The following is a 25752-nucleotide window of genomic DNA, read 5'->3' as shown; positions in this document are numbered from 1 at the left end:
CTGGGACCTTTCTGTTCAGTCCCTGGTACCCCAAAGATATCTCTTCTCAGCTCAGATCTCCTTTTGGGTTTTTCAGAGAAGGTAAGAGCCTTCTCTTCCCTTCATAGTCCTCTTAAGAGATGCATTTCTTGTATTTCTATGCTTTTTGGGGTGTTTTCTATCCTTTGGGCCTTGACTGTTTCTGTTAAGGGAGTTAGAGAGACCACTGAGGAGTCTCGGTGACTCAGTCATGGGTGATTTAGACTAAATCACTTTGCAACCAGAGGTATGTTCGAGAAGGTATTTGTGTGGGGTATAGTTCTGCTTTGTCATTCAGTCCTATCCAGAACATAGCTCTGGTAGAAGCTAGGAAATAGATTTGGTGTTGCTAGAAATTAATTATAACTGCATAGTGTTTGGTTTCTTCAATAGGAAACTAAAGCATGTAATTTCTGCTAATAATATTGCTACTGCATTTAATGAACTACTTTCCCATGTGGGTTAGTATGATCTTAAGCTATTTTTATCTATTTAAATACAAGTTTGTGTTTGTCCCAGTAAAATTAACTGTTGACTTGGTCACATGGCTGGTGTGATAGACAAAGTTGTAGCAAAAGAGCAGGTATTGCAATTTCCAGTCACAGCCCATGTCTCCATTCAGCAGAATGTCTGCTGCTGCTCCCCTGCCCACCCCATTCCTGGGGTTGCTGTGGGGTTGCTGTGGGGTGGGTGCTCAGCTCCTGAGGGCAGCCTGTTTGGGCAGCTGTATTCAGAAGTGCAGAGAGGTGTCTGTCTGAAGTGGTGAGTCAAGGTTGAGCAGCGTCTGTAGTAGAAAGTACCTTTGTTGTGCACAGCTTGTTCTTGGACCAGTGATTGTATAATGGGGTGTTTGGGTGTTCAGTGGTTTAATATTCTGCGTTCTTCAGGTTTTTTATTTTAGGTGCATTGCATTTTTTTGGTATTTCTGAGCTTACTGTAGAAGGAGCCTTGGTTTTTTCACTGGTTCTGTTGGATATTGTTAAAGTTATTGACATCATCTTGTTCTATAGGACTACCTATAGGTAAGATCATCTAGCAGGCACTAGGGTGAACGTCTTATATGCCTCTGTATCTAGAGTTTCACCATTTCTCATGAAAGAAGCAGGCATATGGGCATAGTGTTTTTCAGGGCATGGGACAGCTTATTGCCTCTCCTGATCACCTGTAAGGTACCAAGTTGTTCCTAGAGCCTTTGCAGCCTTCAGCAGGCCCTTTCCAGGCTGTCTGACATTCAGTTAGTATGTGGACCTGTAGCAGAGCCCAGAGCCTGTGGGACGCCCAAGGATAGGAGGTACCTGCGGGAGGCAGGGCACGGCTTGGAAGAGCAGCTGCTGGGGAGCAGGTTCAGGGGTGCAAATACAGGGCAAGGAGCTGTCAGGAAGGTGTGGGCTTTCTTCCCTGACAGTTCAGAAGAAAAGAAGGGGTTTCTAAAGTTTTGGGGCCACGGTATGGTTGGGAAAGGGAAATGGATTCATCTGTTGTCTTCAGGTTGGTTTTGCAGTCAGATTCAGCTGTTGATGAGGTCTGTTCCATTTGAGTCACTCTGCAGCCAATACGAGGTGTGATGAAGTTACGAGAAATGAAGTGTCAACCATCTGGGCCTCCATGTCACCACACATGGGGCCGGCTGTCAGATGGGTCTCATCCCTGCAGGAGGCCCTGAGGTACGAGCTCTGGTGATGATAGAGCTGAGTGGGTCACAGGCTGTTTGGACTTAAGTGGTAATGGAGGGGATAGGGTGGTTTAAGGTTATTTTAATAGGGACATGCCATGGCTTAGGTGTGAGCACAGAAAATTTTGTCAGAACTATGACTTACAGACACCAAGGTAGGAGGATCTGCCATACAAAGCAGGAAGGAGCAGTACCCATTGCTCATTTGGTATGTGAGATGTACATTAAAATATACTGTCCAGAAATCTGAGGCTCCCTTGTGCCTTTTAGTCACCACATTCTCTGATTTAATTTTCATGTCCATCCCTTCACTGTTCATCCAGATGTCATGGTCAATGCTACTTTGAGGTATTGACAAGGTGCTTATGTCCATCACAGCCTTCTGGCAAAGTCTTCCATGGAATTTATTGGAGAAGAGCATGTACATTATCTCTGCTCATTATGGTCTCTGTCCAGGGGTGTTTTCTTTATCACAGTCCCTGGGCATGCAAGCCTTCTCTGTTATCCCAGTTTTGCTTTTATTCTTAACTGTCCAGTGAGGCTTGCTTTAGTATCAGTCATGGCAGTTATGTTCTCTTGTCCTTGTTTATCTATTGTGTTTTTAGCACCAGTTTATGTAGCCATAAGGTGTCCTTTTTAGATCTTTGAGTTGCCACATCATGCCATCGTGGTTCTTCTCATCAGCCAACCACATCTGTAATTGCATAAGGGGCTTTGTAGGTAATTGGGCCTGGGTGTCTTGAGCCACTTCCATGGCAGGCCTCTTGTTCTCAGGGCTTCATCTGTTGGGTGGTCGTGATTGCCACATTCAGAGCTCTTGCAACAGAAGGTAAGAATTGAACTTCGGACTGAAAGCAGAGTAAGAATCCAAAAGGAAAGGAAAGGCAATGTCCCAAGAATGAGAAATTCAGAAAAGGGTGGAGAAAACAGTAATAAAACTTGCTCTCACTACAGTACCTGAACACATACAGGCTCTTCCTTCCTTCCAAACTTACAAATTCCTCCTATGAAGTCAGCCTGTGTCAGAAGTTAGAATAAGTTTTTCTTCTTTTTTTTTTTTTTGTCCTTCTGTGACGGCACTGTGTGTCCTCCTGCAAGGCTCTTGGAGGCGTGGAGAAACTCCCTGCAGCACATGTTGTTTCTTGGGAAACTGATAAAATCAAGGCCTTGGCTTCTTTAGTGAAGATGAACTTCAAGTTCAGGGTTACGTTGGTGCTTTTGTGTTTTAAGTCCATCTGTCCCAAAGCTAATGGGACATGCTCAAATGATAAATCAGATGTAGGCAAAGACCACGGGGCAGAGTTGGTCTGTGCTTCACTCTTACGTGTTTCAGGGCAGTCCTGCTGAAACGTGGTTTCTGCAAGAAGTTGCATGGTGCACAGCATCCTGTAACTAGTCCTGTGCCTGTCGCAACCGATCCAGCCTGGTCATGTCAGAGGCAAGCAGCAGAAACAAACCTGTTTCTTTCCCATTGGTGCCTGATCTGCAGTATAGGGAAAGTTTTTCTGGGGGGGAGAAATTTCCAAAGAAATCACAAATATGACCCCAGAAGAGCCTGAGACTCCTGCTGCTTGAGGGTTAGGCAGGTGCTGACGTGTGGATGGACTCCACAATGCTGGAGGAGGGAAACAACGTGTAGCAAAAAGTCTTATGAAAGGAGGATCTGTCAAAACAGCTTTTCTCTGGGTGGAAAAACCCCAGCAAATTCTGACATCCACCCTGGAGAAGCAGAGTCTCTCAAGGGAGTAAAGGAGAGATTTCAGAGGGGCTGCATGAAGCAGACGCTTTATGGGACTGTGGTTTTCAGAGACAGAGCAAGCCCTGAATCCTCTATGAAGTGAGGGAAAAAAAAGTGCATTCAGGCACAGTCATTATGGCAACACAGAAGGCTTCTGATTAGCTGGGCTTCTTTCTTTGCATCATCATCATTACCACAACAATAATGAAAGCCATTTCCTTCCTTCTTTTCTCTCAGTTCGATGGACGTCACTGTCGCTCTCTGCAGGAAATTCTCCAAGTGCTGGACCTCTAGCCTGGGAGGGCAGGGAACAGAGCTCTGCTCCTCCTGGGTGAGTGGCGCAAAGGGGGCTGGTGCAGAGCACGGTGGGGTCTGGTGCTTGCTGTCCTCCCAGGACAGCCTGTGTGGATGCCAGGAGGTAACATGTCCCCAGAGAGCCCCAGTGACCCATGAGCTTTGGGGGCTGGAGGACAGAGGCTCCATATCTCGCACAAACTCTGCTGGGCACTTGCTCCTTGTACCTCTTTGGGCATGTCTGGAGCTCAGGAAAGGGGAGATTTTTGTTCATCCTGCCAAGCTGAGATTTGGATGGAGTAGTGGTCGTCCCTGTCACAGTGTAAGCTCAGGGCTTCCTCCTTGGGGTGGTCTTATTTGTTGGGGAGGAAGGAAACGGGGGTCCAGCAAGGCTGGTGGCTGTAAGTGTGGTGAGGACGGGGATACCATGCTATGGGGCTGTGGGGAATTGTTGGTGGGTGTCTTGGGGACCTGGAAGGCCTTGACAAACCCCAGGAATCACCTCCCCCAGGATGATTCATATCCAAGGCCAGCATCACTCCTCTCTACGCCAGGGACACTGCAGGAGACCTGGTAGGCACATCCCAGGGGTGCTTATCCCTTCTTTCTTTCCTCTCAGCTCAAGTCCTTGTCCTTGCTGGTGAATCTCTTTGCTTTCAGATTTATGATGACAGCTCCCAGGGCCCTGGGCAGGTCTTGCTGAACAAGGCGACAGGCCCTGGTGTCCCCTCAAGTGGCAGCAGGGCACAGTGTGACTCAGTTGTCCCTTTACGTTCCATCTGGCTGAAAAAGATGCCAGGCAGCACTGGGAACCAGACACCAGCCCTCCTGCTCCTCTGAAAGATTACACAGTACCCCAAAATCCCACCAGTGCCCTAGAAACGCCAGTGAGCATTGGGGTTCTGCCCTCTTCCCCCATCCCAGCTTATGTGCTCAGAGTTGGGGGCTCCCCACCATGGATGCTGTTGCACTGATCTCTGCTTCATCCTGCTCCTCCGTTCTTCCTTGACCTTCACAGCTGCAGAGACAGCCCTGATGACCCTGGACCCACCCTGGAGCATGATACTTCCAGGAGAGAGCATGACCCTTAGGTGCTGGGGCTCCCACTCGCTGTGGCAGCACCCCATGACTTGGTGCAATGGCAAGCTCTTGGCACCCCCAGACATGGACACCTGCAGAATCAGAAATGCCAGGCAAAAACAAATGGGCAGAATGAGGGCTGGAGCCCTGGCTCCACACATGGCAACCACATCACCCTGACTGTCTCCTGTGGTGAATGACATGACCCTGGGATGAGCCCTGCTATCCCCCTGCCCCAGGACCCCTAGGCTTCACTATGGAACTACTTGTCCTGCCCTGGGACAAATGCAATTCCTGTGGGGTTAACGAAGGCAATGGTGTTGGGTTTGGGATGTTGCAAGCTTGGCTGTGGGGGCTTTTTGCCTTACCTCCTCTGCAAAACGCATCCCTCTTTCCAGGTCTCCTTTTAGCTGATGTTCTCACGGTCTCTTTCAGACTGGCTGATCCTCTGGTGCTGTCATACACAGTGTTCATGGGGGAGCTGCTGCCTATGCATTGATGGGGATGGGATGGGGGGGCTACATCTTCGGTGTTACAGAGATGGAGCTGGCATCACTGCGTGATACGCCTTGGTGGAGCAGCATTCCATCTCCTGACCCGAGACCCACCACAGTCTCTCACCGCTCCTTTTCATTGCTAACTAAAAGGCAGTCTTGGGTTTTATACGTTTCCATTGAAGGTAAGAAATTCCTGTGCCTTTGGGCCTTCCATCTTCCCAGGGTTTCCTCTGGTGGGAGCTGCAGGACAGAGAGTGTGAGGGGGTCTGTATGAAGTCTGAGCTGGGTCCATGCCAGTGCAGGAAACCCAGAGCCTGCCCACCACCAGCAAAAGACCTGCCCGGTCACAGCCCCCAGCCTGGCTCTAGGACACTCCCTGCACCCATCTCAGGGTCTTGGCCCTGCACAGCCTCGGTGGGTGGGATGATTGTCCCTTTCTTCCTGCATCTTTAGAGGTGATGCAGGTCCAGAAGGTCCATCTGACAAGATGTGCACCGTGTCTCTCTCCCCACCCCCATCCATCTGTCCCGACATCCACGTCCATCTCCCTCTCCCGTTCCTCTCCATGTGTCTCTCCGTCCCCCAAATGCTTTCCACTGTAACATACCCCACGCGAATTTTTCCCCACACAAGCTTTTTCCAATGTGACACAGTGACACCCCCCCCCATCCCTACCCTCCTATCTTGTGCCCCCAATCCCCTCTCCACACGTCCCATCCCCACCCTCCTATCTTGTGCCCCCATTCCCCTCTCCACCCCCATTATTCCACACCAGAGTACACAGAAAGTTGGGAGAGGACACAGGAGGGCTGACCCCAGTTGACCAAAGCGATATTCCAGACCATATGACATCATGCTCAGTAAAAAAACGGGGGGTGGGGTGTTGGCAGAGTGGGTGATGCTCAGGGATTGTCTGGGCATTGGTCAGTTGGTGGTGAGCAACCGTTTTCATTTGTATGGATTTTATTTTTCTCTCCTTGTGTTGTGGTTTAAACTGGGCTGGCAGCCAAACACCACGCAGCCGCTTGCTCAGCATCCCCCACCCCCAAGGAACAGGGGGGAGAGTTGGAAGGGTAAGGGTGAGGAGATTCATAGGTTGAAATAAAAGCAATTTAATAATTTAAATAAAATTAAAATAATAATGATAATAATAGTAATAATAATAGAAAATACAAATGAGTAATGCACAATGTGATTGCTTACCATCCACTGACTGATGCACAGTCCATTCATGGCTAGAGATCCCTGAGAACAGAGCATCCTGAAACCACAATCCTGTAAAACCCCAGTGAGCTTCCCGATCAACCTTTATATACTGAGCATGATGTATGATATGGAATAGTCCGTTGGCCAATTTGGTTCCATTGTTTTGGCTGTGCTCCCTCCCAGCTTCTTGTGTACTTGCACATGGGCAGGACATGGGAAGTTGAAAAGTCCTGGGTTTCTTAGTGACAACTAAAAACATCAGTGCATCATCAACATTTTTCTCGTATCAAATCCCATACCGAATCCAAAACACAGCACTATTCTAGCTACTGAGGAAGGAAGAAGGATAAAAATTAGCTCTATCACAGCTGAAACCCGGACACTTTGTTATTTTTGTTTTCTTTTCTTCCTTACAATTTGTTGTTGTGGTTATTAAAGTGTTCTTATCTCAACCCATGACTTTTCTCACTTTTGCCCTTCTGACTCTCTCCGCCATTCCACTGTGGGGGGTGGGGGTGCATGAGTGGTTGTGTGGAGCTTAGTTGCCAGCTGGGATTAAACCACAACCCAAGGTTAGTTGCAAGCCCTGCCTGGTTCATGCTTTAGGCTCTCCATGTTATTCCTACCATCTTGTTGGGCTGTCCTTGTTCTTCATCGGTGCTTTATAGTGCCTTGTGCTCCGTAAGCAGCAGTACTCGCGCTGTGCAAACGTACCTGTCTCCCATCCTCTGGGAAGGAACTCTGCCAAAGACAAAGAGTGGCACAGCCACAGCACAACCTACAGCAATTCTGCCTCTTGAGGGACCCAGCTAGCCCCTCTCTGTCTAGCTAGGCTGGAAAGTACAGCTGTTGAAGGAACTACTATACCCTGTGACTCCTCCTCAGACTGTTTGCTTTGCCCTATGTACCTGCTGCCAGGGTCAACGACTCTGCCTGGGACACAGGCAGCCTGGAGAGCTGTACCCTGAGTCATTCCTTTCTCCTTGGGGCAGCAGCGGTTCTGCCACTGCTACAGGTGGCAGCTTTCTTGAGGGTCAGGGGCTGGGAAGACAACAGGCTGCTGCACACTCCTATCAGATGAAGCCGCTGTTCTCTGGGGACCTGGTGCAGGGAGAGCAGGGATACGTTCTGCACTGCCAGTGGCTCTTCACAAGGGAACTGGGCTCTGGTTTGAGCAGAAAAGGTGTCAGTCACCGGCAGCCACCATGCACAGCTACTGGGGAGGTGATTTGCTTGTTCAAGCAGAGGCCTAGTTCTTGCCTTGCAGTCTTGATGCCAAAGCAGTTAGGGTGTTCAAGTTACAAAACTCTTTTGCCATCAATGCAAGATGACAGCTGGATTTCTACCAGTACTGTATTTCAGCTGTGTTGCTAGCTGAAAATGTTTTGCAGGCCAGGAGATATTTAGAGGGGTCTCAATTAAAGAAACTGAGTGTTAAAAGTGTTTGTTTTAAGGAGACGAATTAGGCAGCCAAAGGAGCTGAGCTGCTCCCCTGACACAGTGGCAGAACAGCCTCTCCAGCCCAGCACGTACTGCGTGTTGCAGGCAAAAAAGTGCAGCTGGGTCCCGTGCTGGCAGGAGAGGCAACGGGTACGGAGCTCCACTGCTGTACGCAGCAAAGATGGTACCTGCAGGGCTCTGCGGTCATCTGCTGGCGACAGCTAATATACCAACGTGCCTCTGCTTTGCCTGCTTCACGTCTAATTACTTGTGTTGTGGTTTGAGCCTGGTCGGCAGCCAACCACCCGGCAGCCACTTACCCACCCTTTCCCCTCCACACAGCTGGGAATGGGGGAGGGAATTGGAGGGGTAAAAGGGAGACTTGCAGGTTGAGATAGAAACAGTTTAATAATGGTTATAAAACGAGAACAATAACAGAAAATATAAACAGGCAATGCACAATGTAATTGCTCACCACACGCTGACCAATACCCAGCCTGTTCCTGGCTAGCGATCCCAAAATACCGAGATTCTGCAATTGCAATCCCAGAAACAAGAGAAACCCTGCTCCTGATCACCCCTCCTCTACATAGTGAGCATGATGTTACATGATATGGAATATTTCATTGTCCAGTTTGGGTCTGGTGCTCTGGCCGTGCTCCTTCCCTCCTTCTTGTGCACGGGCAGGACAGGGGGAGTTGGAGAAGTCCTGAAATCTCAGCAGCAGCCGAAAACATCAGTGTGCAATCAGCATTCTTCTCATACCAAACCCAAAGCTAAATCCAAAACACGGCACTATTCTAGTTCCCAAAAAGGAATGTTAACTCTATTTCAGCCCAAACCAGGACACTCCACATGCTGGAGGGCAGGGTAAGTAACTTTGTGCGGTGTCTCTTATTGAAGTGCCAAGGCCTGCACAGGGAGCCCTGTGTGGATGCAGGATTAGGAGAGCAGGCCACCTCACAGAGGTGAGAAGAGGTGCAAACAACACTCCGAAGCCCAAGGATCACCAGCACATCGCTCCTGTGGAGATAAGACACTCGCCCCTGGTCTGCTCGGCCGCGCTAAACACAGCTGCCCTTCCCGCACAAAGCTGCTTTCAGTCTCTTCCCTCCTGCCTTCAGCGTGGCGTCTGTGTTGCTGCATTGTCGCTGCTGTCACTCCCGGGGCAGGGAAACAAGAACCCTGGAGCCCCAGTAAGCAGCAGCCATCTCTGGGGAGCGGAAACTGGGCGGAGCGGCCGCCTCATTTCCCGCCCTTCCCCGGGCTCGTTGGGGCGGTGCTGCCGCCCGGCGGCCATCAGCCGGTACTGCGGGGGGGGCGCATGCGCGGTGGCGCTCCTGGCCGCACGCTGTCGCCCGCCGCCGCCGGCGTCGCGCCCGTCGCTGCCTCCCGGTAAAGGAACCGCCGCCGCGGTGCCCCGGAGCAGCGCGGCGGGTCGCTGGGCCCTCGATGAGGCGAGCGAGCCCCTTGGACGGGTGCTTCTCCCGCCCGCCGGGGGCGGCGGGGCGAGGAGCTTCAAGAGCACCCGTTGCGGCAGGCTCCCGGTGCGCTGGAGGCCCCGGGGAGTTCCCCGGGAGCTGGTGGAAGGGAAGAGGAGGAGGCGGCGTCCCCTCAGGAGCCGGCGCCGGGTGCCTCCCCACACTCGCCAAAGCTCGCCTTGAGCCGGGCCTGGTCCCGCTTGCCCCGCGCCCGGCTCCAGGACCTCGCCTGAAGCCCGGAGCCCCAGGCCGGCCCGGAGCCCTGCGGGGAGGGCGGCAGGCTGGCCCTCGGTGTTCCTGCAGAAGCCCCTGCGCAAGGAGGGGCAGCGGCCACGGGCGATCACCGGCAGTAACGGCCGCTGTGCCTTCCCTCTTACTGAGGCCGCGCTTGTCCGTGCCTCCCCCGTGGATGCCGTTGCCTCTCCCCGCCTCAGGCCGGCGTGGGGTGTCTCCTCCAAGGCTCGTCCTCCCCGTGGTGTCGGGGTGAAAAGGGACAGGCCCCCGGGACATCTCCGGGCTGTGACCACGAGCTGTCACAGCTGGAGCTCCCAGAAAGGTCAAGAAGAACTCGAAGGCTGCTGGGCCAGCAGCTTCCTCCCGCTGCAGGGACGGCTGCCCTGGGCGAGGAAGGATCCCTCGTGGAAGTCCACAGCAGGCCGGGCCACCAGTGTGCACGGCGGGGGCTGCGCGGGTGGCCCAGAGCGCGGTGCGGCTGCGTAGCGCCGGCAAGCCAGGGCTGGGTGTAGGAAGCCTCGTCTCGTAAGAGCTCCGAGACACCCACGTTCTGTTAGGTGGGGGACAGCCAGGTGGTGGGACCTGCAGGACAGGAAGGGAGGAGAGGAGAAGGGAGGGTCTGAACTGGGAAATTCTCTTGCCAGTGCTGAGAGCTGTGGTCAGTCCCTGTCGTCCCCCTTGTGCATCCCCGGCCCTCCCCTGGCCCACTCTCTTCCCCACACTGCTGTGATGTTTTTTTTTTTTTTTTTTGCTTCCCTTTACCTCTTATCTCTCTGTCCTGCTCCCTCATCCACTCCCCCTTTCGCTCCTTTCTTACACTCCTACCTTTAATTTTTCTCTCTGTACATTTGTCCCGCTCCCTTTCTTTTTTTTTTCACCCTCTGTCATGCAGCCCATTGCTGGTCTTGCCTTTTCTATCTCTTTGTCCTGATCTGCACCTGTCTTTTTCTCCACAATTTCTTTGGTCTGTTCACTGGTGTTCTTTTCCTCTCTGTGCCTGTAAGTGCCACTCCGTGTCCCTTCCTTCTTATCTCTCATCCTCCTTCTCTCTGTCTTCCTCTCTCTCTGTCTTCCTCACTGTTTTTTGTTTTTTTTTTTTTTTTTATTTTATTTTTTAATTTTCCCATTCTGTATCTCACTGTTGCTGTCCTCCTTCCTGTTCATCTCTTACTCTCTGACCCTTCATGCTGCTCCATGCCCCTTTTTTTTTCCTGTTGCTGTCTCTCTGCAGGGCTCCTAATACTTTTCTGCAGGATCTTCAGGATCTTTCTCCAACCCCCAGTGCGTCTCTCGGTCTTGATCTTTCTCTCTCTCTCATTATTCCTCTCTGTCACTCTGTTTTGTCCTGTTGTTTCTCACTATATCCCTTTGTCCTGCTTCCTGCCCATATGCATATTCCTCACTGTCCTGTTGACCACCCCAGGTTTTTTTCTCCATCATGCTGCCACCCTGATTTTTCTTTGTCTGTTCTGCTCCCTGTTGTTCTTTCTGCCTCTTCTCTTCTGTCCCTGCTGCTTATTTCCCCATATCTGTCCAGATCCCTGTTGCTTTTTTCCCCCTCTTGCTGTCCTTCTGTCCTGCTTCCTCTTGCTGTCTTTTATGTCTTTCTCTCTCTGTCCCATTCCCTCTCCCACCCTTTATAACTGTATCCCCCTGCCCAGCTATCTTTCCTTTCTCTCTTCCTCAGTATCTTTTTCTTTCTCTATATCTCTCCCACTGCCCAGCACAGTTGTTTTTTTTCCCTCCAATGCTGTCCTGCTCTCTGTCCCTTTTTTCTCTCTCATTCTGTAATGCTCCCTGTGTCTATTTTTTTAATTCCTCCATCTCTGTCCTGCAGCCCATCACTATTTTTTCCATTTCATCCCTTTGTCCTGCTCCCTGTCCTTGTATCTCTTTCCCTTTGTTCTGCCTCCTGCCCATTTTTAATTTGCTCCATCTCTGTATTGCTCTCTCTCCCTCTGTTTCTCTGTCCTTCTCATTGTCTCTCTCCCATTTGTCTGTTCTGTTCCCTCTGTTTTTTTTTTTTTTGCTCTGTCACTCTGTCCTGCTCCCTGCCACTGTTTTTTCTCACTCCATCTCTGTCCTGCAGCCCAGTGCTTTTTTTTTCCTTCTCCATCTCTCTGTCCTGCAGCTCAACCCAGGCTTTTCCCCCTCCATCTGTCCTGTTCCCTGGCTTTCATTTTTGTATGTTTGTCACCTTGTCCTGCCTCCCTGGCACTTTATCACCTTGTCTTGCTTCCTGTCCCTGTGTTTCTCTAACAATGTGTCCTGCTCGTTGTCCTTCCTTCCCACCCCACATCTCCCCTCCTTCTTTCTGTCTGCTTTCTCTTTCTATCTTTCTGCCCCAAGGTTTCTTTCTCCATCTCTGTCTTGCTCCCTGCCCCTTGTTTCCTCTCATTATCTCTCTGTCCTGCTTCTTGTCCCATGTTCTCTGTATTTATTTCTGTCCTGCTGCCTGTCCATATCATATATTATTTCTTGCTGTACCTCTCTATCTAGCTGACTCTCCCTTTTTCCCCTTTCTCTCTTCCTCTGTCCTGTTCCCTGGCCCTCTTCTCTCTTCTTCTGTCTCTGTCCTCTAGCCCATTGCTGTTTTTTAATTTTTTCTTCTTGGTTTCATTGTACAGATCTGAGCATTTATTTCTCCATCCCCTTGTCCTGTTCCCCGTCCTTTTTATTTCTCAAGTCTGTGTGTCCTGTGCCTTGTCACCATTCTTGTCCCTCGTTTCCCCCCACCATCTCTGTCCTGCTCACCAACCCCATGTTTTCTTGCTAAGTCTCTCTGCGCTGCTCTTTGTCCCTATTGTTCTCAATTTCTCTCACTCTGACACTTTATTCTGACCTTTCTTTTTCTCTCTCTGCTACCCCATCTTCTTCCTTATTTTTCTCTTTCTGGTTCTTTGTACTGCTCCCCATCACTGTATTAAATAGGGGCAGGGTCTGGGGGGACGGGTGGGGGGTGGCTGGGCACAGATCCCCATGGTGGTCCTTTGGCCTGGGGGATGTCCTGTTTTCAGCTGGAATAGAGTTAATGTTTCTTTTTGGGAACTAGAATAGTGCTGTGTTTTGGATACAGCATGGGCTTTGGTATGAGAAGAATGGTGATAGCACACTGATGTTTTTGGCTGCTGCTGAGATTTCAGGACTTCTCCAACTCCCCCTGTCCTGCCTGTGCACAAGAAGCAGGGAAGGAGCATGGCCAGAGCACCAGACCCAAACTGGCCAATTAAATATTCCATATCGTGTAACGCCATGCTCACTGTATAGAGGAGGGGTGATCGGGAGGGGGGTTTCTCTTGTTTCTGGGATTGGGTTACGGTATAGTTAGGGTTATATTTATTTATAAATTAATAAATAAATTTATATATTTGTATTATAAATAAAAATAATAAATATATCAACTTTGTATTTTATGTATTTATGAAGTGGATTTATAGATATATATATAAGTGTATATATAAATTAAATATGGAGTAAATATATTTAAATTCAGATAAATATATGTATTTATATGTATAAATAAAAAACTTAGTGCAGCAGCAGAATGTGGCATGCAATCTAGCAGTAAAAGCTGTTCTTTTCCTTATTTCTTACATTTTTACAGTTATTACATCCATAAAGCTCAATCGATCATTACTCACAGCGAGATGCTATGTTCTACAGCTACTGCTGTAAACTTTTTTCCTTATTCAACAAGGACAGCAATGAAAGAAATACACCAAAGTAAAGCAAATCAACCTTTATTTTGGAAATAAACACAATGGGCACTCTTTGCAGTTTAAGTTTTATTATTTAAAGCTCTGTCACACACATGTTCTCATTCTTATTAACCCTTACTACCCTATTCACTAGTACTTATTACACCTTTATTATCTATTTATCTCAGCTGCTCATTGCACTTCTCTCTCATAGCATCCTAGGCTTACCGCCAATGTCTAACTCATGCCCACAACCGGCCTGTTGGCATTACCATTTCACATAATACACATCTTTTTCACCCACTTAACCTACACTGCTTTCTCTACTTTTCAGGCTCGTACCATTGGCAAGAGTCCATCGGACCTAACGATGCAGCGACGCATGTGCTTCCTGACCTGTCGACAGCTACCTACATCTATTGACTACTTGCCCACAGACGCCTACTTGAGACGACAAAAGCAAAACCGATCCTAAATAAATTTTGGTAAGGAACAGTCATCACCACCTACCCCATTTCCTTTTGTCTTTCCCACCGCCATATTTCACTACAGACATTAAGGACCAGCGCCCATGTTCTTACTCGCATCGCTCCTGTTCGTTACTACTGTGATAGACCTCGAATACCATTTTCCCTGTGACTTCTTTACCTGTCCCTGTCTTTCACATAGCTCATTACTAATGCTTAAACTACCTTTGCTCATGGTAAGATGCCACCCAAATCCTCAGCCTGCTCGCAGCGCTCCTCCTCTGCTGCTTTACCTCAGCTGCTCAGACTCATATTCTTTGGTCTACATACCCCATCCCTATAGGATAGGGATATGTATGTACATAACAGGGAGGGTATGACTCCTCAAAAAACTACTACTTCGGCACACTGGTCACCACTTTCCTTGCTAAAGTCTGCTCCGGTACAGATATCCCACTTCACTCATCTATTCACACCTAGCAAATAAACCCAAAACAGCATAAGCCCATCAGAGACATCAGTGACACATATCCTCTGATATCAGACACCGGCCCGCCTTTGCACAGCACTCTGGTTACCTCTTCTGTCACCCTGCAGCACACAGCTCATCACTCTGCATCTGAGAAACCCAAGTCACGTGAAGGTAGTCACCTAGACACTAACCGATAGCTTTACAAGACCAAAGGTCTCTCTTTTTGCATATGCCTTCTAACTACAGCTAAAACAACCCAACCCCACATGCTGAACCCCACATATAAGCTAAGGCTCTTTTAAGATTCAACCCTTTCAACCACCACACAGACCACCACTCCCAGCAGGCCAGAGTCCAACCTCTGGCACCTGCCAAACACAGTGAAAACAACTCTGGCAGCTGTCTACAGCTATTTGCCCAGAGATGGACCGTATAGTCTTTGCCAAAAGGATCCGAGCAGATCAACATATTACTATTCAACCATAAAGCTATGCTACCATTGTCTTTAGTATTGCTACACCCCCAGGCAGGGCAGCTCCAACCCTGACACAGACAGACACCACAAACAACGTGACTGTGAGACACGAGCAGACCGTGAGAGAGAACTGCCACCCTAGGGGAGATGCCACCAGCAGGAGCTCTACGGTGCCACGACAGTGCAGATGCTTTATAGCAGCCCCGTAATGAGAGGCAACTACTGTGGCCCATGAGAGAAAGCTACCGTCAGAACCGGAATGATGGATACCTGAGGAGCTGGGCTTCAAGACTTAAGATCATTAAGGACACGGGGATGAAACCTCAGAATGCTACTGTGTGCAAACAGAACCAACTCTCAACAGAAGAGTTGCAGGCATCGCCTAGCTCGGCAGCACAAAAGGTGACCACTCAAGAACATCTACAGTGCAAAACACACCAGGCAAATCCATCCTTTAGGCAACAATTGCTAGACAAGAAGGGCTCAACAGGCACTATGCCAGTGAAGCAATGCACTGAAGATTCTCAGGAGGACTACTGAGGTGCCTGCTGACGACCAAGAGCTATGGATACATCAATACCTGAGGACAGTGTGGTATAAGACACAAGACAGACTATGTGAGCTACATGCACGGACACAGGCTGGAACCTGCCCTGCCCAACACAAACTAGTGTCATGCTGACAAGTAACCCACTCCCTTGCCTGCCCAAAGGAAACTGTTCCTGGACAGCACCCTCCCCTACGCTAACTTTAATAGCCCTCCCTGCAGTTCCCAACCTTGTCCACTCCTCCCAGGCCCTCTCCAGCCCTGGTCCCCTCATCATAGGTTTTCAAAGGGCCAGAGGTCTGAATCCATCCTCAACAGAAAAACCACATCAGCTAACAGGGATGTCCCTTTAGTTGCCAGCTTCCTCTTCATCATCTGCAATAAAAAACAAAAGACAAAACAGAGCTGACAGTCGGTATCACAGCAGTCAATGCCTACATCATCCACAACATGCCCCTCCCTCCTCAGAAACACTGTGTCACTTCCCTTCACCCTGCTCTGCACCAATTCCAAAGTCAGACGCTACGGTCGTCGTTGCTTATAGAACCTAAGATTCCAAACAGACAAAATTATCATTGCGCTTGTGAGAAGTCACCAGCCCCGTGATCCTCCTCGCTGCTACCCCAGCTCACCTTAAGTGTTCCTCCAATTCCAAAGGCAGCTTGCCTGAGCCGGCTCTGGTGCCAATATCCTCTTTTGCTCACCACTTCACACCTTCAAAAAAAGAAGAAAACCACAAAACCAAAACCTATAAGCTAGGCATATAGCACCCATCCCATCTTCCTTCTGACACCGCTCACTGACACACCTTCTCACAGCACTCCACTTACCTCCTCCGTCACTTCGGTATGTATCTTACCCCTCTGCACCTGAAAAAAATGCAGAGTGATAACTTAAGAAATAGCGAGGTCTTGATTCTGGTTAGGAATACCATCTAGAGTCCAACCACAGCCTGGCGGTAAAACAAAACAAAACCATCCCGCACATACCAAACTGTAAGGCCCACAATTACAAGCCTTAACACCTCAGAATCGATCTGCTTCACTACTGCTGAACAGCCCCTCCTACGTAACTCCAATCACCTCCTTAAAACACTATGGAAATGATGGTCCACACAGCCAGCTGATGGCTACTCGACCCAAGGTGACTGTACAAACATTGAATAAACAGTCTAGCCTTATCACTCTATTAACCACACACTTCTATCACTCTTCCACCTACCTCTGACTCCACACTGCCCAGGCAGAACAGCTCCAAGCCAAATGCACATGCCCAGACCAACACTACACAAAACACGCTACAAACAATGTGATTCAAAGATGAGAGAAAACTCTAAGCAAGAAGAATGACGCCTGGATGGGAGATGCTGTCGTGCAATAAGACCTAGATGGTCGCAACTGTGAGGCTAAGAGGCTCTATGGCAGCCCCAGAAAGAGTCAAACACAATGGCCTGTTACAACAAGTTACTGTCAAAACAGACATGACAAATGCGCAAAACAACTGGCTTCAAGACCTAAGAATGTAAGGATGCAGAGACGACTTCCCAGTTCGTGAAAATGGACACCTAGAGAGCAGAGCTGATGCCACAGACTGGAATGAAGCTGCAAAAGGGAACTGACTGGAAACTTCCAAGATCTATCCATGCTTTATGCTTGAAACCTGAGAACATGAAGCATCCAACTGACACTATGACAATGAGGACAGGCATTCGAGACCCTAAGGAGGACGACCAAGGCACGTGTTGCATTCGCTGAGCAAAGAGCAACAAGGACGCTGAGGACTGAGGAAGATCTAAGACACAGAAGGCAGACTACACAAACACAGACACCACCTGGAACCGCCCTGCCTGGCACATGGCAGTCTTGTGCTGAAGAGCAATCTGCTCCCTTTACCTGCCCAAAGGGCACTGTTCCTGGACAACCCTCTCCCCTACACTAACTTTCAAACCCCTCCCTGCAATTCCCAACCTTGTCCCCTCCCCCCAGCCCCAGTCCCTCAATTTAGCTTTCAGAGGGCTGGAGGACTGAATGCATCCTTGACAAAAAGAAACATAACAGCTAACTGGGATGTTCCTGCAGTGGCCAGGTTCTTCTTTACCTGCAATAAAAAAAACCCAAAAAGGCAAAAGACAAAACAGAGCTGGCAGTTGGCATCACAGCAGTCAATGCCTACATAATCCACGACACCTCCCTCAGAAGCACCGTGGAGCTCCGCTCGCCTACTCATTTCAGAGTCGGACACTGTGGCCATCATCACTTTTTGGTACCCAAGATCCCAAGGGACAAGATTACCATTGCACTTGTAAGACATCGTAAGGCCCATGATCCTCCTCGCTACTACCACAGCTCACCTCAAAGGCTCATCCAATTCCAAAGGTGGCTCCCACAGCACCTGAAAAACTGAGATAAATGCTTAACCAAGTTGCCATATAATACTTAGTTATTTGATACCAGCCCAGCCAACCACCTCCTCACCTTCTTGCACTGCCTATCACCATGCGACTTGGCCCCTCCAAGGCTACCTGCAGCACCTACCAAAACCAAAGCAAGGCACACACGCTGAGATACTGCCTGAAACTGCCACCTGCCCACACCAATTGCCATCTCCTGCTCCTTTACTTTAGCTGCTCACCCACCCTATCTCTGCAGTCTACAGGTTGCCACATCGAGGCTTGCACACAACCTGTAAGACACAAACAACAAGGGATGCTTCTAACCTCACCAACGATAGGACACCTGGAAAATGACTGCTACTTCAGGCCCCTAGCCCTTGCTCACTTTGCCCGAGCCAGCTCTGGTGCTAATATCCCACTTTGCTCACAGCTTTCCATCACCAACATAAAAAAAAAAAACAAAAAAAAAACCAAAAAACCCAAAAACCAAAAACACCCCCCCACAAAAAGAAAACCTATAAGCTAGTCATAGCACCAGTCCCATTTTCCTACACCACTCACTGACCCACCTTCTAATGGAGCTCTGCTCACGTCCTCCATCACTCTCATGTGCATCTCATCCCTCTGCACCTGAAAAAAATTAGTAGGTGAGTCACCCAGATACCAAGTGATAGCTTAAGAAATCCTGAGGTCTTGATTCCAGCTAGGAATACCATCTAGAGTCTAACTACAGCCTGCCACTGAAAAAACAAAACCAACTCCCACACCAAACTGTCAGCCCCACACCCACAAGCCTTAACACCTTTGAGATTCAATCTGCTTCACTACTGCAGAACAGCCCCTCCCACAAAGCTTAAATCATCTCCATAAAACACTGTAGAAATGACTGTCCACACAGCCTGCTGATGGCTAGTTGATCTGAGGTGACTATGCAAACATTCCCGAAATGGTCTAAGCGTAACAACATATTAACCCCAGACTCCTACTGCTACTCAACCTACCCCTGACTCCACACCCCTGGAGAGAGCACCTCCAAGACAAACACACGCATGCACAGACCAACAGTACGCACGGTGCAATTCAACAATGAGAAAAAACTCTAATTGAGAATGACTCCCAGACAGGAGATGCTGATGAGCAAGAAGACCTAGATGGTCACAACCATGAAGCAAGGAGGCTCTATGGCAACCCCAGAAAAAAAAAGTGTCAAACATAATGGCCCATTAGAAGAAGTTATCATCAAAACTGAGACAATGGATGCGCAAGAGGACCGACTTCAAGACTTAACGATGTAAAGATGCAGGGAAGAAGTACCAGTCTGAAAAGGGACACCTAAGGAGCACAGCTGATGACACAGCCTGGAAAGATGCCACAAAACAGAACCAACCAGAAACTTCCAAGACCTATCCACACTTTCAGCTTCTAACACCAGAACAAGAAGCGCCCGATCAGCGCTATGCCAAGGACAGGCATTCAAGATCGTAGAGGTGGTGCCCAAGGCATGCGCCGTGCTCCCTGAGTGCAAAGAGAAACCAGGACATCGAGACTTGAGGAAGGTCTAAGACACAGAAGGCAGAATACACAAACTACACAATGCCGACACAGGCTGGAACTGCCCTGCCTCAACACAGTCTTGTCCTGAAAAGGAACCCACTCTCTTTACCAGCCCAAAAGGGACTGTTCCTGAACAGCTCTCTCACATACACTAACTTTAATACCCCTCCCTGCAACTCCCAACCCTGTCCCTTCCTCCTAAGCCCCTTCCCAGATCCAGTCCTTCAACTTAGCTTTCAGAAGGCCAGGACTTGGCTCCAAACATAGCTCCAAATTCATCCTCCACAAAATCTACATCAGTGAACTGGGATGTTCCTGAGTCATCAGGTTCCTCTTCACCATCTGCAAGAAACCCACAAACATTGCCGATGGGAAGCGTCACATTGGCCAAGGCCAACCTCTTTCACAATGCCCACCTCAGAAGCATTGCTCACCTGCTCATTTCAGAGTCAGGTGCTGCAGCCATTATCGCTTGTGATACCTAAGATACCAAGAGATACAAAATTATTGTTGCACTTCTGAAAAGTCACCACCCCAGCTCACCTCCAATGCTCATCCAATACCAAAGGCTGCGTGGACATCACCTGCAAAAAGCAAAGAGAAAAGCTTCAAATAGTTGCTGCCGGATACCACAGGATCTGGCTTTGCTCACTGCTTTGCATCTTCAAAATAACACACATCTACAAGGTAGTCAGAGCCACCAGTTGCATCTTCCCCACCTTCCTGGAGCGCTCCACTCACCTCCTCCACCGCCCTTTGGCACACAGGTCATCCTTCTTCATCTGCAAGAGCTATATTGAACAAGTTACCTGATTGCCAAGCAAAAGCTTAACAATTCCAGAGGTCCTGTTTCCATTTAGGTATACCATCTCAAGTCTCACTACGGTCTGTCATAAAAAAACCTGGTCATTCCCTGTGTGTCTGCATAGTGCTACGGAAGTAAGTTGCCTCACTTGCTGCATATGTGGCTACTTACTCTGAAATGGACTGTACACTCTTTGCCTACAAAGTCTAGGCTTATCAACACAGTAGCCTTACATTCTCATTGTTATTCTCCTGCTGACTACCATAGATGTGATGCCCAAAGCAGCAGTTCCAACCCACAAACATGCACAGACCAACGCTGCACGAAAACAAGACAAAAAGCTCTAAGTATGCCTCCAGGACCAGAGACGCTGGCAGATAAGACCTATGGGGCCATGAGGAAGAATCTATGGCAAGCCAAGCAGGCAAACGCTGTGGCCTGTGACAAAAATATCTGGGTGCAACTGGGATGAAGCATGTTCAAGAAGCCTTGCTTAAACACCTAAGAACACAGGGATCTAAGGAAGAACTCCCAGAAAAGGCATTTGTGACAATGGACTGCTCGAGATCAGAGATGCTAACATAGCCCAGAACAATGCTGCAAAAGCAGACTGACCAGCAACTTCTGAGACCTAGCCACGCTTCAGGCTCGTAACACGAGAAAAGCAGCACCCAACTGACACTATGCTGATGAGGACGGGCATTCCAGACCCTAGGGAGTGTGTCAGAGGCATGTGCTGTGCTCTAGTGCAAAGAGCACACTGAGACCCGAGGAAGGTCTAAGACACAGAAGGCACATAACAAATTACATGTCACAGACATGGGCTGGAATTGCCCTGCCTGGCACATGCTAGAGTTGTGCTGAAAAGTAATCTGCTCCCTTGACCTGCCCAAAGGGCACTGTTCCTGGATGGACCTCTCCCCTACACTAACTTAAAGCCCCACCCTGCAATTCCCAACCTTGGGCTGTCCCCCATAGGTCTCTCCCAAACAGCACTCCTTCAACTTAGCTTTCAGAGGGCCACGGGTCTGAACCCATCCTCAACAAAAACTACATCAGTATCGAACAAGTCACCCAGATGCTGATTAATATCTTAACAATTCTAGAGGTCTTGAGTCCATTTAAGAATACCATTGAGATTCCAAGTACAGCTTGCCATTAAAAAAACCAACAACAAACAAAAAAAAAACACAAAAAAAAAAAAAAAACAAAAAACCAAAACAACCCCCACAACATTAAGCCCTACACATACAACCTTAACACCTTTGAGATGAGAGATATTCAACTACCGCTCAAGCAACATCTCCCAGATAGTTCTGGTCATCCCCCTGACATCCTTGCCTGCTGCTGAGGGCTACTTGCTCTGAGCTAGACTGTACAGCCTGTCACTAAACCGTCTAGGCATATCAATATTAACTACAGACTCTTACTGTTATTCTTCCTCTGACTGACATTGCTATGGTCCCAGGTGGAGCAGCTCCAACCCAGGCACATATGCAGACTGAAACTGCACACAAACAAGACAAATTACTTGACCCAGAGACATAAAAAAAGACTCTCGACAAGAAGAATTACTCCCAGAGGGAAGATACCTTTAGGTGAGAAGACCTAGGGACAACAAGGAACAAGCTATGTCTGTCCCAGAAGTCAAAAGCCACAGCCCGTGACAAAAAGATATGGCTGCAACTGCAACAATGGGTGAGCAAGAAGCCAGGCTCTAACATTTAAGACCCTAAGGATGCAGAGAATGTCATCCTGGAAAAGGTCTCCATGAAAACAGACCGTTCAACAGCAAATATGCTGACACATCCTGGATAACTGCTGTGGGAGAAGACCATCCATAAACTTCTCAGACGTGACCCAGGCAAGACAGGTCTGTGCGTTGAGCTTCTAATACAAGAACTGAAGCACCAGGTTAGCACTACACTGATGAGCCAAGGTACACGAGACCCTCGGTATGGCTACCCAGCTAGCACAAAAAACCCAATGGGAACATCAAGACCCAAATACATATAGTATAGTACACAGAAGTGACACAAAATACCTCCTTACCTACAAAGGTCCTTAAGGAATTACAGCAGAGGTCAACCAACAGAAAAACCACGATGGCAGGACATGGCGACTCAAAGATCTAAAACAGACACCTCGCGACTACAGGAACTGGTGCTAAAAACAATAGATAAACAAGAATAAGAGAACATAACTGCCACGAATGATACTAGAGCAAATCTCATTGGACACTTAAGGAAAAGGGCAAAACTGGAATAACAGAAAAAGCTCATGTGCCCAGGACTGCAATGAAAGAAAGACCCCTGGGTGCAGATTGTTACAAGCACAAATAACACACATCCTCTTCTCCAAGAAACTCCGGGGAAGACCGCAACCCAAACCTGTGCTGGAAATAAGTGCCTAGTCAACTTCTCTGGAAGAGAGAAAGAAGCGGTGACCGTTACTACAGCAGATCGCTCCTGGCTGGAACCCCTCCTTCCACAGGGGCTTCTGGAGATGCACCAAGGGCCAGGTTGCCACTGTCACCACCGGGCTTGGAGCTCACCTGGGGGTACGGGACAGGCTTCAGGGGTGGTGCTGGAGCTGGGGGCAGCTGCACGGGGAGTGTGGGGCCGGGGGAGGCTCAGGGGGAGCCCTGGTGAGTTGGGGAGGCCCCTGGCATCAGACGCCTGCCTCCTTTCCCTCTCCCCTTCCGCCAGCTCTCCGGTAAGTCCCTGGGGATGCCCTGACCCCGCGCGCTTCCAGCGGGCACCGTGGCAGAAGGCGATTCGAAGCTTCCTGTCCCGCCACCCCCGGGCGGCCGGCGGGCAGGAGACGCCCCCGGCCCTGCCCAAGGGGCTCGCCCGCCTCGCTGGCGGTGCTGGCCCGCACCCACCGCCGGGCATCACGCCCAGCGGGCCGCCGTGCACCGGCAGCGGCGGAGCCGCCGTGCACCGGCAGCGGCGGAGCGGCCCGGGGCGGTGCCGGCGCTGCAGTACCGCGCTTCGCCCACGGGGCGGCGGCAGCGGCCGGGGGCGCGTGCCCGGGGCGGGGGGGGGACGGGACGCTGACGCTGCCGGTTCCGCGCTCGGCGCGACAGCGCGCGCGCGGCGGCGGCGGCGGCGGCGGCTCCTCACCGAGAGGCGGCGCCGCCGCATCGCGTGGCCGTTACCGGCGGACGGCGGCGCGGAGCGCGGGGGCGGCAGCGCGCATCGGCGGCCCTCACCGGCAGTACCTCGGCCTGCTCGCCGGGCGGCGGCAGCGCCTTGCCGGGGGTTTCTCCTCGCCCCCAGGCTGAGGTCGGGCTTTGGGGAGGCCTGCGAGCCCGAGCCCTCCCGCACGGTGAGGTCCGGGAACATCGGAGAGCCAGGCCAGCTGCTTCCCCAAAGGATGGGGGTAGCCCGGAGACACCCCGGCACAGGCAGTGCCCGCACTGGTAGAGTGCAGTCCCGTGGGACCGGAGCACAGTAGGCAGAGCCGGGGCTGGTAACTAGGTCCACAAACAGCCCCAGCAAACAAGAACACTAATCCAGAGTCCATCCGGAGCGTGGGGCTGGGGGTGAGCCGCAACATGCATCCAAGGGGTCCTGACAATTCGGGTTGCATCAGCACTGTAGCTTGCCGCGAACAGCACGTCCCAACCCCTCGCTCCAGCCCCAAGCGTTTAATGGCTCTGCTGTTTTCGGGGCGCAGCTCTGCTGGTGACCATATTCACTTGCTGCCCCTTCCTCACCCTCTCGATGGTGGCAGCAGCCCTGCCCAGGGCTCTGCCTCCTCTCCCAGCACCCACGAACCGGTGAGCATGGCTTCCTCTCCCACTTCAGCATTTGCTCATTCCCCGTGGTGGTGAGGAAGGAATTTTTTTTTTTTTTTTTTCAATCCCCCAGCTGGGTGCAGCAGACAGCTTTTGCCTTGCTTTGCCACATTTCAGTCACCACGGGACAGGATGGCTCATAGCAGCAGACACAGGACAGAGAAGCCCTGGTTTCTCTTTGGGAGCTGCTCCTGCAGGATGGAGAGACAAGGCAGCAGCTGTCTGCCCCACAGGGCTCTTTTCCCTCCTCCCATCCCAGGGATCACAGCCATTGCCACACTGGGGGCCACTGCTGTGCTGTTTTTTTCTGGGATAGAGTTAATTTTCTTCATAGCAGCTCGTATGAGGCTATGTTTTGTATTTATGCTGAAAACAGCCTTGATAATACAGGGATGCTTTAGTTATTGCCGAGCAGTGCTTACGGAGAGCCAAGGCCTTTTCTGCTTCTCACCCCACCCCACCAGTTAGTAGGCTGGTGTTGCACAAGGAGTTGGGAGGAGGCACAGCTGCAGCACTGGACCCCCCCTGACCAAAGGGATATTCCAAAACATAGCCTCATACTAGATACTGTGAAGGAAATTTACTCTATCCCAGCCAAAACCAGCACAACTGCTTAGGCTTTGAAGCTGGGTGGCAGTGAAATCCATGGCTAGGTTTTAGGTGGGGCAACCTCACAGCCCAGTCTGAAATGCAGATGGCTCCAGGTTGGCGTGGGAGCCTCCAGCAAGGGGCTCCCCATACCAGGGTCTTCTAGCTACTCTGGGCCCCAAGCCCCACACTGGGGCCAGCAAGGCCATCCCCGACACTGTTCCTGTCATCCATTACCCCCACCATCCCCCCCCCATTCCAGCGTTATCCTGGCAAAAGCGCACACACACATCTACGGTTGTCTCTCCTACCCCCATCACAGCTCTTGCTTCAGCCTCGTCCCATGACAGAACCATCCTGGGAAGAGGAACTAACCAGCAAAAATAGGGGAAGCGAGCCTGTCCATATGGAAAGAGTCACAGCTTTCACAGCAGAAGATTCTTTAACTGTTTTTTTCCCCAAAACACACAGCAGCTGCCCTGTGCTGCTGAAACAGGGGCCCAGCCACATGCCAGCATCCCTGGGCAGAGTCAGCTCAGTGTCACTGGGACCAGCTTCCTGCGGCTCAGCAATCCCGAGAGAAAGTGCTTTTCCCAGCTGCAGGGACTGTGGACCCTGGGAGAAGGACAAGGATGGGGTAGAGGAGGCTGCAGAGGGGCCTAACACGGATGTTGGTATGGGGTGGGAGAATGACACCTGTGCCACGGGCTGGCCCCCATGAGGGGAACCTCCAAACCCACCAGTGCCTGCCCCAGCATCTCGGCCAGCCTCCTTCACATGAGAGGAGGGAGACAAGCATTGCACTTTCCCCCACACTGAAACTACACTGCGCCACCTCCACGCTGCCTTTCGTCACCCCTGACATGGAAGGAAGCCTTGGAGTCAGCAGCAAAGCCCATGTGCCCAGGGCCAGATTTCACCCTGTCATGCGATTGGGACCTCGAGGCTGCGGGACTGGGGACACGTCCCCTGCACGGCACAAAGGAGCCAGAGTCACCCAGGGACAGGGGGGATTCATCTAGGAGAGTCACCCAAGCACTGGCCAAGGGAGATTCACAGCACAAAATTCCCCAGACACAGTGCAGTGCCGAAGGTGGGATTTCTCCCTGCCCCACCCCCAGCAGAGCAGTTTTCATGGGCAGAGGGAGCTTCTGCAACAGGGAAGCGATGAGCTCCAGGCACCTCTACTTTCTTCTTCCCGCCCATTTGTCTCAGCTCCGCTCGGTCATTTCTCACATTCAATAGCTCTCACTTCTCCTTTCCCTCTTAATTCAACCCCCAAAAGGAGGAAC

General features: G+C 50.5%; 1 long non-coding RNA gene across 1 annotated transcript; it reads right to left on the bottom strand.

The window, feature by feature from the left end:
- Nucleotides 1–13384: 13384 nt before the first annotated feature.
- LOC116959807 lies at nt 13385–19480 on the bottom strand. Its single transcript, XR_004406047.2, has 4 exons — nt 18281–19480; nt 16150–16188; nt 15952–16033; nt 13385–15694 (listed from the first exon to the last, which is right to left on the bottom strand). It is a non-coding gene; the product is annotated as an uncharacterized LOC116959807 (long non-coding RNA).
- Nucleotides 19481–25752: the final 6272 nt, after the last annotated feature.

The sequence above is a fragment of the Tyto alba genome, unplaced genomic scaffold, assembly GCF_018691265.1.
Source record: "Tyto alba isolate M040663 unplaced genomic scaffold, T.alba_DEE_v4.0 Super-Scaffold_8, whole genome shotgun sequence".
Lineage (NCBI taxonomy): Eukaryota > Metazoa > Chordata > Aves > Strigiformes > Tytonidae > Tyto > Tyto alba.
The sequence above is the reverse complement of the archived record's forward strand: the minus strand, read 5'-3'. Positions and strand labels throughout refer to the sequence as shown.